The sequence below is a fragment of the Choloepus didactylus genome, chromosome 14 (assembly GCF_015220235.1).
Source record: "Choloepus didactylus isolate mChoDid1 chromosome 14, mChoDid1.pri, whole genome shotgun sequence".
NCBI classification, from domain to species: domain Eukaryota; kingdom Metazoa; phylum Chordata; class Mammalia; order Pilosa; family Megalonychidae; genus Choloepus; species Choloepus didactylus.
The window spans coordinates 2,688,030-2,700,449 of record NC_051320.1 but is presented as its reverse complement, the minus strand read 5'-3'; the positions used below and the strand labels follow the sequence as shown (position 1 = coordinate 2,700,449).

The 12,420-nt window shown below is 39.3% G+C and overlaps 1 protein-coding gene and 1 pseudogene across 2 annotated transcripts in view; one reads left to right on the top strand and one right to left on the bottom strand.

Moving 5' to 3' along the window:
• LOC119509046 (zinc finger protein 596-like) overlaps positions 1-12,420 on the bottom strand; it is a 66,057-nt gene that overhangs the window by 30,889 nt on the left and 22,748 nt on the right. The gene's annotated exons all lie outside the window — the stretch shown is intronic.
• On the top strand, positions 709-1,747 carry LOC119509571 (annotated as a pseudogene).

Here is a 12,420-nt window from a genome sequence, read left to right as displayed (position 1 = left end):
TTTCAGGTGTCTCAGAGATATGCATTGTTCCAGAGACCAATCAGGTTATACGCTAGGGGATCAGCATCTCAAAGTTTAGAGATAGGCCTTACAATTCAGGGATAAAGTTAACTGCTGTAAGAGCTTACAATCTAGGGACTATTACAATTATTGTGTCCACGTTAGGCTATGTTCTAAGATTCAATTCTGAGTTTACGCATTGTAGTTAGTCCATATTGGTGAGGCATCATCCCTCTCACCATGTTTTCTCCAACACTTTTACTCCTATATATATATTTTCCTACAAGAAAATCAAGTATTTTTGTCTAGTTTTCTGTCTCTCCTCCTTTCCTATTTCCACTGATGTAACCAAATAGTTAGAGACATATCTTGTAAGCTAACAGAGATGGCTAGGTTCTTAAATATTTTGAACTGACAGTGTAGCATAAAAGGAATTCCTCGGTTTTCTCCTGCAGAGGAGTAACTAAAAATGACCTGTGGGAGATTTATATTCACTCACCTTTCAAAACCCTTTTTCTCCTCTTGAGGAAAACCACACTCCAGGCACAGTGTGTGGAACACAGTGGTGTCTTTTTGTTTGTTTGTTTTTGTTTTTTCTAAGTGGCTTAAACAACAGTAAACATTTATTATCTCATAGTTTCTGTGCGTCAGGGATTCTGCATCAGCTTAACTGGGTGGCTCAGTGTTTCTCAAGATATTGAAGTCAAGATGCTAACTCAACAGGTGACAGGTAGGGGCTTGGGGCTCCCTCTCCACTGTGGAGCGCAGGGACCAGGGCTGCTGAAAGGATCTCCCTCCTGTTCCTTCCTCCTCCTGGATCACCTCCTGGATCTGGCTCAGAGATCTCACCAAAGACAAGTACAGTAAATGAAGACCGGGAGGAGCTCAGCTGGGTTGGATGTGGCTGGTTCCAGGGGCGCACAGGCAGCAGCTCCCTTGAGCCGTGCGGATGCCCTGCCCTGAGTGTTTTTCTGCCCAGGGCTTGCCTGGATTCCAATCAGCAGAGTAAAAAATGCAACAAAGCCCTGCAGGTATGGTTTAAGGATATCTGCAAGGCACAGGAGCAAAGGAACCTCCCGCTCTCTGCAGGACAGCTGAGCGAGAAGAGGGATGCTGGCTAGCCAGTGTCTTACAAAGCCGTGGATTGGGAATACATGACCATGCCCACACGGAGGTCCATCCCAAATGAGGTCTCTGGCAAGGCAACCAGACCTCGCAGGAGCTGAAGAAGTATTACCAGACCTTCACCACGGACCGCAAGAAAGGGAATCTCAAAAGCATCCCTGCTGCAGATTCCTTCAAAGGTCAAAACAATGGGTTTCTAATCAATGCTTAAGAGGGGAGCAAGGGGAAATACAGGAAGGACCCCTGGCTACATGGTGTGGCCTTGGTTTTCCACTCGAATGAGCACTCGGACATGGCAGACAAGCCTGCTGAGCTCACCTGTGCAGAGCTGTGTAAGAACACTGATTTGCACAGCTGCCAAGAAGGCCCTCTCTAAAACTCAAATTGGCCTCATTCCAAACAGCCCGACTGCAAGCCACATGGGGAAGCCAAACAGGATGGAGGGACCCTGGGGACCGAGAAGTCTGCTCCACTGGCCCACAGGAAGCTGTTTAAAATGGAGGTCATGGTGACATATGCACCAGCCCCCAGCCCAGTGGGCCCAAGACTGCCTTCTCAAACTGTGGTGGTCAGTGAGTGCTCCCTCTGGCTGGTGGGGGCAGCCAAGGACAGAGGAGTGTAGTGCATCTGAAAGGGCTCCAGGCCCACCCAGGCACCATCTAGCCTGCTTGCCCCTGCTGTAGGGCCAGTCCCCTGAATGTGGTGAAGAGGTCCCTCAGGCTCCAGCCCCGCTGGGGAGGAAAGCCAGCTGTGTGACAGGGGTCACTGTGTGAAGAATTCTGACAAACAGTGCCTCAGATAGAAGAGGTGGACCTGAAAGCACAGCTTCAGATGATGGAGAATTTGATCAGTTCAAGCCAAGAAATTATTAAAGTGCTCTTGGGTGTCACTCAGGGGCTGGAAAAAGGGGAGGCTCAGGGAGAAGGGCTTCCACATAGGACTGGGCAAGACACAGCTAATTGTGACACATGCAGAAATAGTGCATGTATTATCTATACTGTGTAGCTAGATTTTAAACAGCAAGAAGATAAATTCCAACCAGTTCTAAGGAAACACCATCCTATTGAGGAAACTCGGGTGGCTCCTTCAACTTATTCTCAGGAGACTTATTCTGTAACTCCCAAGCAAAAATCCAAAACTGAATCTAAAAAGCATGGAAGATGGAAACTCTGGTTCCTTTAAAAGTCATGGTGTTGTGGAGTCTAAAGGCCAACTTTAAAACCCACTGAAGTTAAGTAAATCCTTTTCTGAAATGAACAGGATGGAGAGAGGTAGAGTTCTAATCTGGCTGACATCCAGTTCTCACCCTGCATACCAAAATGGCCTTTGTCCCAACAGAAAAGTAGCAGAAGCGTGATATGAAAACCATGCCTTGCCTGCTGTCCTTTGCAGTCCACTGGTAAGGGGATGTACATTCTGAAATGAAACTTATGTAGTCAAACATGACAAGGAAAAACTCTCTCCTCACCTCACCCCAAGATCTGCAAATATTATATTAACAAACTGTGAAAGGGGAGGCTGGTACTCTGTATATAGCTAAAACTCATAATTATTCTCAGGCCTTTATTTTTTTTTTAAATAATGAGAAGTAAAAGCAAGCCTTATGTTTGCAAAGGACTTCATTTTTACATTTTATTTTGCATATAAGCAGGAGGTGAGTGCAATTTTCAGCACATTAAATTCTGAAGAAATCACAATTTTTTTTCCAGTGGTCAGAGACCAAGAATAATCCCTCAAATTTGACTAGATGTATATTTGCCTTCATGTGCTATAGCACTAAGCCAAGTGACCACATCTCCAAGTCACACTGATGCCTCAAATTTAGTATCCTCTTCATGTCCTGACCTACAACATGTTTGCTACACATTTTCAAGTGGCCAGTAGTCAGGAGTCCCCCCGCCCCTAAAGTCAGGACATGTATTTAATCACTGCAAGTTGACAGGGTCAGAGCTATTTACATATCAAGCTTTCTTAGGTCTCATTTTTAATCTTTGGGTACCCAAAGGCCAAATGAACAAAGCTGCAATTAACAGAAAAATAATACAGGGCAGACAGAAAAATATGAAAATTTTTGATGGATACAAGTGATGCGACAAAATAAAATATGCTATGGGGATGGAGCATGGAGGAAAGGAATGGTAGGGCAGAGGCCACACAATGCTCTCTAGAACAGGGTAATGAAGTTACTAAATATCCTAAGTAAAATAGACAGCTGATTTTATAACTTTTTTCCTTTCTTCAGGGGGAAAATAAAGTTTAAGGTCCTACCAAAACACATCACATAATTTTATTATATTCTTACTCAGAATTGAAACTTATGTTTGAGTGCAATTCCTTTATTTCAGTTTTGTTTTGAATGGATATTTTTGAAAATATACTGGGAAAAAAGGGAGAAACAGGTCTTTGTTAAAATTTATAAATATTTATATATATAATTTTTCTTTTATTAAAATATATTTAATTTTTATGACAATCTGCATATTTTTAAAGGTAGCTATTTCCCCTGTTGGATTACACACTCTGAGAGAGTAGACATCAATCCTTGGGGGCACAATGAAGTCATCTGGAGAGCATTAAATATTCAAATGCCTAAGTCTCATTCCACAGATTCTGACTTAATTGTTCTTGGATAGGGCCTGGGCATTCAGTTTTAAATGGTCTCCAAGCAATTACAATAGGTATGAACATTTGCAAATCCCTTCTCTAAGGAGCTGAGACCCAAAATCAGACCCTGCTACTCCTAAGGTATAGAACCTGGACCAGTATCAGCACTTAGGGAGCTTGACAGAAAAGCAGAACCAGAGGCCCCATCCAACCTTACTGAATCAGGATCTGCATTTTAACAGCATCTCAGGGATCTGTCAGCTGAGAAGTAACAAAGTGAGTAGCAACACAAAAAAGGCATTTATTTGGGGTCTTAGAATTGCAAATCAGGGACTACAGATTTGGGATGCAATCCAAATTGTGTCCCATCTTGGCAGTTCCAAGCAAGGGTGGAGTGGACTGTGGTGGCTAGGTTCATGTGTCAACTTGGCCAGGTGATGGTGTCCAGGTGTCTGGTCAAGCAAGCACTGGCTTAACTGCAAGGACATTTGTGGCTGGTTAATAAACCAGAAGGCTAGTTTATTAAATCAGTCAATTGACTGCACCTGTGATTGACTATATCAACAAAGGGCATGTCTTCTGCAATGAGAGAATTCAGTCCACTGGATTTAATCCAATCAGTTGAAGACTTTTAAGGGAGAAAGAGAGAGAACCTTCACTTCTTCAGCTAGCCAGCATCTCCTGAGGAGTTCATCAAACACCTTCACTGGAGTTGCCAGTTCACTGCCTGCCCTATGGAATTTGGACTCATGCATCCTGCCCTGCAGAATGTGGACTCATGCATCCTGCCCTATGGTATTTGGACTAGTGCATCTCCACAGTTTTGTGAGACACTTTCATAAAATCTTATTTTTACAGATATCTTTTCTAGGTTCTGTTTCCCTAAAGAACCCTAATACAAATGGCATATTCTATACTTCACTTCCTGAGGAACTGCCAAACTGTCTTCCACAGTGGATGTACCATTTTACATTCCCACCAGCCATGAATGAGTGTTCGTATTTCTCCACATCCTCTTCAACACTTGTAAATTTGTTTTTTTAACAATAGTCCTTTTAGTTGGTGTGAAAAGATATCTCATTTTGGTTTTGATTTGCTTTTCCCTAGTGATATTAGCCAGTGATATTAAGCATCTTTTCAGGTCTTTTTTGGTATTTGTGTTTCCTCTATGGAGAAATGGCTAATAAAGTCTTTTGCAAATTTTTATCTGGGTTGTTTATCTTTATTGTTGAGTTGTAGGTATTCTCCAAATATTCTGGATATTAAACACTTATTGGATATGTGGTTTCCAAATGTTTCCTCCCATTGAGCAGCTGGTCTTTTCACTTTCATAAAAAGTCCATTGAACCTGAGAACGGGTGGACTGTAATCCAGTAGTTTTGATATTTAATAATGATTGTATAACTATATGCTTTATCTTGTGACCATGTGACAATCAACATTGACTTGAGAAGAAACAGAAGACTTCAACAAACCAATCACAAGTAATAGATTGACTCAGTCATCAAAAACCTCTTGTGCGGGTTTGAATGTACTATGTCCCCCAAACACCATGTTCTTTAATGAAATCTTGTAGGGGCAGATTTCATTAGTGTCTACTGGGTTGAAATCCTTTGATTGTTTCCAAGGAGATGTGACAATCAACTGTGGGAGAAACATTTGGTTGAATCATTTCCATGGAGATGTGGCCCTGCCCATTCATCATGGGTCTTGAGTTAATCATTGGAGTCCTATATAAGAGCTCAGATAGGAGCTTGTTGCTGTAGCTTAGAGACACATTTTGGAAACGGCCTTTGAAAGCAGACTTTTGGTGACACTGCTCTGCAGAAGCTAAGAGAGGACAAATGCCCCAAGAGCAACATTTTAAAGAATGCACAATTGCTGAGAGAGGAGCTGGAACACAACCTGGGATTGGCAGATGCCAGCCGCATGCCTTTGCAGCTAACAGAAGTTTTCTGGATGCCACTGGCCTTCCTTTGGTGAAGGCAGACTCATGCTGATGCCTTAATTTAGACATTTCCTAGCCTACAGACTGTAAATTTGCAACCAAATAAACCCCCTTTATAAATGCCAATCCATTTCTGATGTTTTGCAAAACAGCAGCATCAGCAAACCGGAACACCTCCCAAAAAAGAAAAGCCCAGGACCAGATTGTTTCGCATGTGAATTCTACTAAGCATTCAAGAATTAGTACCAATCCTGCTCATTCTAGAAAGCCAACATCACCCTAACATTAAACCAGAAAAAGATACTACTAGAAAAGAAAATTACAGATCAATCCCTTTTTTATGTTAAATTTTATTTTTATTTAGCTCAATAATTAACTTTTTTGTGCATGTGATTTTTTTATAAATGCAATTTTATTGAGATATATTCACATATCATGTAATCCATCCAAAGTATACAATGACTCACAGTATTATCCTATAGTTGCACATTCATCACACTGAATTTTAGAACATTTTCATTCCAAAAAATAAAAAGTAAAAATAAAAAAGAACACGTAAAACAGCCCATACCCCTTACCCCCCACATTATTTATTTTGTTTCTATTAATTATTCATCTGCCCATATACTGGATCTAGGGAGTATCAGTCACAAGGTTTTCACAATCAAATGGCCACATGATAAAAGCTATCTAATTATACAATCATCGAAAATCAAAGCTACCTGTGTTACAGTTCAACATTTTCATACTGAAAATGGATACATGATCAACATGCAAATGTTGAGCTATTCTAATACACTAGAAATTTTAAAAATAGCTATATAACAATGTGTAATCTATATAAAATATCTATTTAATAATAATGAGCCAGAATGAACTCTCGTCTCTATTTGAAATTTCTTAGCCACTGAAACTGTATTTTGTTTCATTCCTTTTCCCTGTTTTAGCCAAGAAGTCATTGTGAATCCCATGACTTAAGGGCAGTCTCATCCATGGGAGTCATGTCCCACGTTGCCAGGGAGACTTACAGCCCTGGGAGTCATGTCCCATGTAGAGGGAGAGAAGTGAGTTTGTCAAGTTGGCCTTAGAGAGAGGTCACATCTGACCAACAAAAGAAGTTCTCTGGAAGTGCCTCAGGCATAATTATAAATAGGCTTATCTTTGCCATTTCAGAAATAAGTTTCAAAATGGCCAGCATCAAGATCAAGGGCTTGGCTTATTAAAGTGGGAGTCCCTAAAATTTGCTAAATATCAGGAGTTTCTCAGGTGGGGAGGTTTAATAGTTCCACATTAACCTCAGAGTTAAACATACAGAATTATAGTTCTGTAGCTCTGAAAGTCAGCATTACTCCACAGAGCAACTGTTGAAGAAGATGAACAAGAGATCAAACTACAATTAGAGATATGAAAGAAATGGACTTGGTTAGGACTAAGGTAAATTAGAATATAGGGTAAAGGATGATATTGACTGTATTTTAAAACAAACTTCTGTGTGACACCAAAGGAAATGAGGTTTATTTGGCACAAAATTTTTATTTTCTGTAGCACACTCTGTAATTTAACCTGTCTGGTTAATTTATTTAAACAACATATTTACATGGAAACTAGAATAGGAAATGGGATATTGTTTTTCTGTACAGGCTAATGTAATATACCAATATATCCCAGAATATTTGGGGCAGAAAGTAGGTTATTTGCAAAGTTCCCTTGAGGGACTGGAGAAAAATGTAGAACTATTAAATTTCTCCACCTGGAGAATTCCTGCTATTTTGTTAAGCAATAGGGGCTCAGAATTTAATAAGCCAAGTCATGAATCTTGGGACTTGCCCTTATGAAATGTATTCCTGAAAAGGTGAGGCTAAGCCTAATTATAACTATGCCTCCAGAGAACCTCTTTTGTTGCTCAAATGTGGCTTGAATCTCTAAGCCAACTCTGCAAATTAACTCACTACACTCCTCTCTATGTGACATGACTCCCAGGGTTGTAAGTTCCCTGGCAACATGGGACATGACTTCCAGGGATGATTCTGGCCTTGGCATTGTGGGATTGAGTATGCCTTCTTGACCAATCTCTTTATTGAATACTGTATTAGTTAGAGTTCTCTAGGGAAACAGAATCAACAAGAGATATCTATAAATATAAGATTTTATAAAGATGTCCCATGCAACCGTGGGGCTGCATGAGTTCAAATTCTTTAGGGCAGGATGCATGAGTCCAAATTCTGTAGGGCTGGCAGCGAACTGGCAACTCTGATGGTGTTCAATAAACTCCTCAGGAAATGGTTTGCTGGCTAGCCAAAGAAGAAGTGAAGATCCTCTCTCTCTCTCCCTTAAAAGTTTTCATCTGAATGGATTAAATCCAGCTGACTGAATTCTCTCATGGTGGAAGACATGCCCTTTGCGGATGTAATCAGTCACAGGTGTATCAATTGACTAATGATTTAATAAACCACCTTCTGGTTTATTAACCAGCCACAAAGGTCCTTGCAGTAATCGTTAGGCCAGTGCTTGTTTGACCAGACACCTGGACACTATCACCTGGCCAAGCTGACACATGAACCTACCATCACAAGATGCAAAAATTCTCAACAAAATACTTGCAAATTGATTCCAGCAGTACATTAAAAGAATTATACACCATGACCAAGTGGGTTTTATTCCATGTATGCAAGGGATTCAACATAAGAAAATCAATTAATACTCCACATCAATAAATCAAAGGGGAAAAACCACATATCATCTCATTGATGCAGAAAAGATATATGACAAAATTCTACATACTTTCTTGATGAAAACCTTTCAAAGAACAGGAATAGAAGGGAAATTCCTTAACATAATAAAGGGAATATAAGAAAAACCCACAATTAACATCATACTCAACGGCGAAAGAAAAGATTTTTCTCTAAGATCAGGAACAAGACAAGGATACCCACTGTCACAATTGTTATTCAACATTGTGTTGGAAGTTCTAGCTAGAGCAATTAGGCAAGAAAAAGAAATAAAAGACATCCAAATTGGAAAGGAAGAAGTAAAACTTCCACTGTTTGTAGATGATTGGATCCTATATGTAGAAAATACCCAGAAATCTACAGCAAACCTACTAGAGTGAATAAGTGAGTACAGCAAAGTGGCATGATACATGATCAACATGCGAAAGTCAGTAGTGTTTCTATACACTAGTAAGCAGCAATGTGAGGCAGAAATCAAGAGAAAATTCCACATACAATAGCAACCGAAATAATCAGTTATTTAGGAATAATTTTAACTAAGGATATAAAAGAACTATACACAGAAAACTACAAATAAATTCCTAAAACAAATCAGAGAAGACCTAAATATACGGAAAGACATACTATGTTCATGGGTTGGAAGATTAAATATAGTTAACATGTTAATTCTACACAAATTGTTTTATAGATTCAATGCAATAACAATTAAAATCCCAACAACTTACTTTGCAGAAATAGAAAAATCAATAATTAAATTTATTTGGAAGGGCGGGGTAACCTGAATAGCTAAAAATACATTGAGAAAGGAAAATGAAGTGGAGGTCTCACACTAACTGACTTAAAACATATTATAAAGCTACAAGTCATCATAAGAGCATGGTACTGGCATGAAAATAGATATAATGACAAATGTAATCAACTTGAGTGTTCAGTAATCGATCCTCTCCTCTATGGACAATTGATCTCTGATAAGGTGGTCAAGTCAACTCAACCTGGAGAGAGCAGCCCCTTCAACAAATGGTGCTTGGAGAACTGGATATCCATAGCCAAAGGATGAAAGATGACCACTCTCTCACACCTTATACAAAAATTAAATCAAAATGGATCAATGAGTGAAACATCAGAGTTAAGACCATAAAACATTTAGAAGAAAAGGTAGGGAAATATATTAAAGATCTTGTGAGAGGTGGTGGTTTCCTAGTCCTTACACCCAAAGTGTAAGCAAAGAAAGGAGAAATAGATAAATGTGACCTCCTCAAAAGTGAATACTTTTGGCATCAAAGATTTTGTCAGGAAAGTAAAAAGTCAGCCTACACAACGGGAGACAATTTTCAGGAACCACATATCAGATAAGGGTTTAATATGTGGAATATATAAAGAGATCTTATAACTCAACAACAAAAGACACAGAACCCAATTAAAAAATCAGCAAAAGATATGGACAGACACTTTTCCAAAGAGGAAACACCAATGACTCAAAAACATGAAAAGATGCACAACTTCACTAGCTCTTAGAGAAATGCAAATCAACACCACAATGAGATATCATCTCACACCTATTAGGACGGGCATTATAAAAAAAATAGAAAACTACAAGTGCTGGGGAGGATGTGGAGGAACAGGCGCACTTATCTACTGTTGGTGCCAGTGGAGAACGGTGCAACCACTCTAGAAGGCAGTTTGGCCTTTCCTCAGGAAGTTAAGTATAGAATTGCCACATGATCCAGCAATCCCATTGCTAGGTATATACTCAGAGGCACCGAAAGCATGGATACAAATGGACATTTGTACACTGGTGTTTTTAGCAGCATTATTCAGAATTGCCAAGAGTTAGAAAGAAACCAAATGTCCATGAATGGACAAGTGGATAAACAAACTGTGGTACATACATACAGTGGAACATTATGCAGCTGTAAGAACAACATGGATGAAACCAGAGGAAATTACGTGGAGCAAAATTAGCCAGAACAAAGGGACAAATAATGTATGGTATCACTTATATGAAGTAACTATAACGAGCAAACCCTGAGAATTAAAGTTAAGAACGTGGGTTATCAGGAAATAGAAAAAGGTAGAGATTGTGTATTTGATGCTGAAGGAGTACAGAATTATCAACAGGATATATAATAAAGATTCAGGAATAGATAGAACAATACTCTCTGATGGTAGCACAATATCGTAAGTATAATGAACAAAGCTGATTTTGAGTATGGTTGAAAGAGAAAGGATAGAGGCAAGTATGACACCAGAAGGAAAGTTAGAGGATAAAAACTGGGATTATATAATATAACAAAATCTAGAGTGGAAATGATGATGATTAGATGTACAAATACAAGAATGTTTTTACATGAGGGAGAACAAATGAATGTCACCATTTCAAGGTGTCCATCATGGAATGGTATAAGGAAAATATACAGTTAATGGAAACTAGGGTCTATGGTTAACAGCAGCATTGTAGTGATCTTTCATTACCTATAACAAAGGCAGTAAAGCAAGGCTAAATGTCAAAAAGGAGATATAAGGGAGGAGTATGGGATTCTTCTTGTTATTTTTGTTTCTCTCTTTTATTTTTAATTCTTTCTATTTATATTTATTTATTTATTTATTTATTTATTTATCTCTTTTTTCTTTGCAGAAGTAATGGAAATGTTCTCATATAGATTGAGGTGATCAATGCATAACTATGTGATTACTATACCTGGAGCCACAGGTTACTCACTTGGGATGGATTGTGCAGTGGATGAATAAAACTGTTCAAAAAATAAACAGAAAGATACAAGTGCTGGAGAAGATGTGGACAGAGATATATACCTATGCATTCTTGGTAAGGAAGTAGAAAAGTGCAGCCTCTATGGAGGGCAGTGTCGTAGCTCCATAGCAGTCCAAGTGTAGGGTCGCAATATGGTCCTGCACCCCATTATTTGGTATATACTTGGAAGAACTGAGAGCAGGAACACAAGTAGAAATTTGCACACTGGTGTTTATGGCAGCAGTATTCATGATTTGCAATGATTTGGAGGGGGCCTAAAGGTACACTGATGGATGAACACAAGGGTGAACTCAGGTGTGTACATAACACAGAATATTAAGTGGCTGCAAGAAGCAAAATAGTTGTGAGGCATGCAACTAAGTGAATGAACCTTGAGTACATTATTTTGAGTGAAATAAGCCAGAAATGAAAGGATAAATATTGTAAGGCCTCACTAACATAAACTAACTACAGTGAGCAAATTCTGAGACTTGAATCTTAGAGTATAGGCAATCGATGATTAAGGAGTACAGATGTTCAATAAGGCTCATTATAAATGTTCCTAGATTGTAAGCTGTTATAGCAGCCACATCTATCCCTGATTTTAACTGTTATTTCTAAATTCTGAGATGCTGAGCTCTTTGTGTATAACCTGGTAGTTTCCTGGAACTTTGGGCATCTATATGACATCTGAGACTCTCAGTTAGTATTCTGCAGCTCTGAAAGTCTAATTTAATCTGTATGGTCAGTTTATTTAAACAACATAATCACATGGAACATAGAACAGGGAATCCCTGGGTATTACAGGGGCCTGGCATGGGAGTTCTAAGCCCAGATGTCTCAGGGAGTCGGAAAGAGGCAAAGTGGTGGGTGACACTCCTCTTACCCCTCCTCTGATGTGGGAGGCCCAGGGAAAGCTGTGCCAGAGAGTATTTTTTACTCCACCCTAAAAAATACTGTTCTAAATGGAGTTAAACCATTAAGGACTCCACAGGCCACTCTGTTCCTTGAAAAGAATACTTATCATTTCATTGTTGAAAAGGAACTCAGACCACTTAGACCAAATGGAAAGATCCTCAATTAGTTAATACTTCATGACAGCAGCAAACTAGCACAAGAACATAGGTGGAGTGTATTAAAAGTTTAAATAGCAAAATATAAAATAAGGCAAGAAAATGTTTTTGAAAAATTTCAAAAGCTTTGGCAGGTGCAGTTCCTGCTCCGCCTGGGTGGGAGGGAGTGGAGGTTGCAGCTGGGCCAGCTCC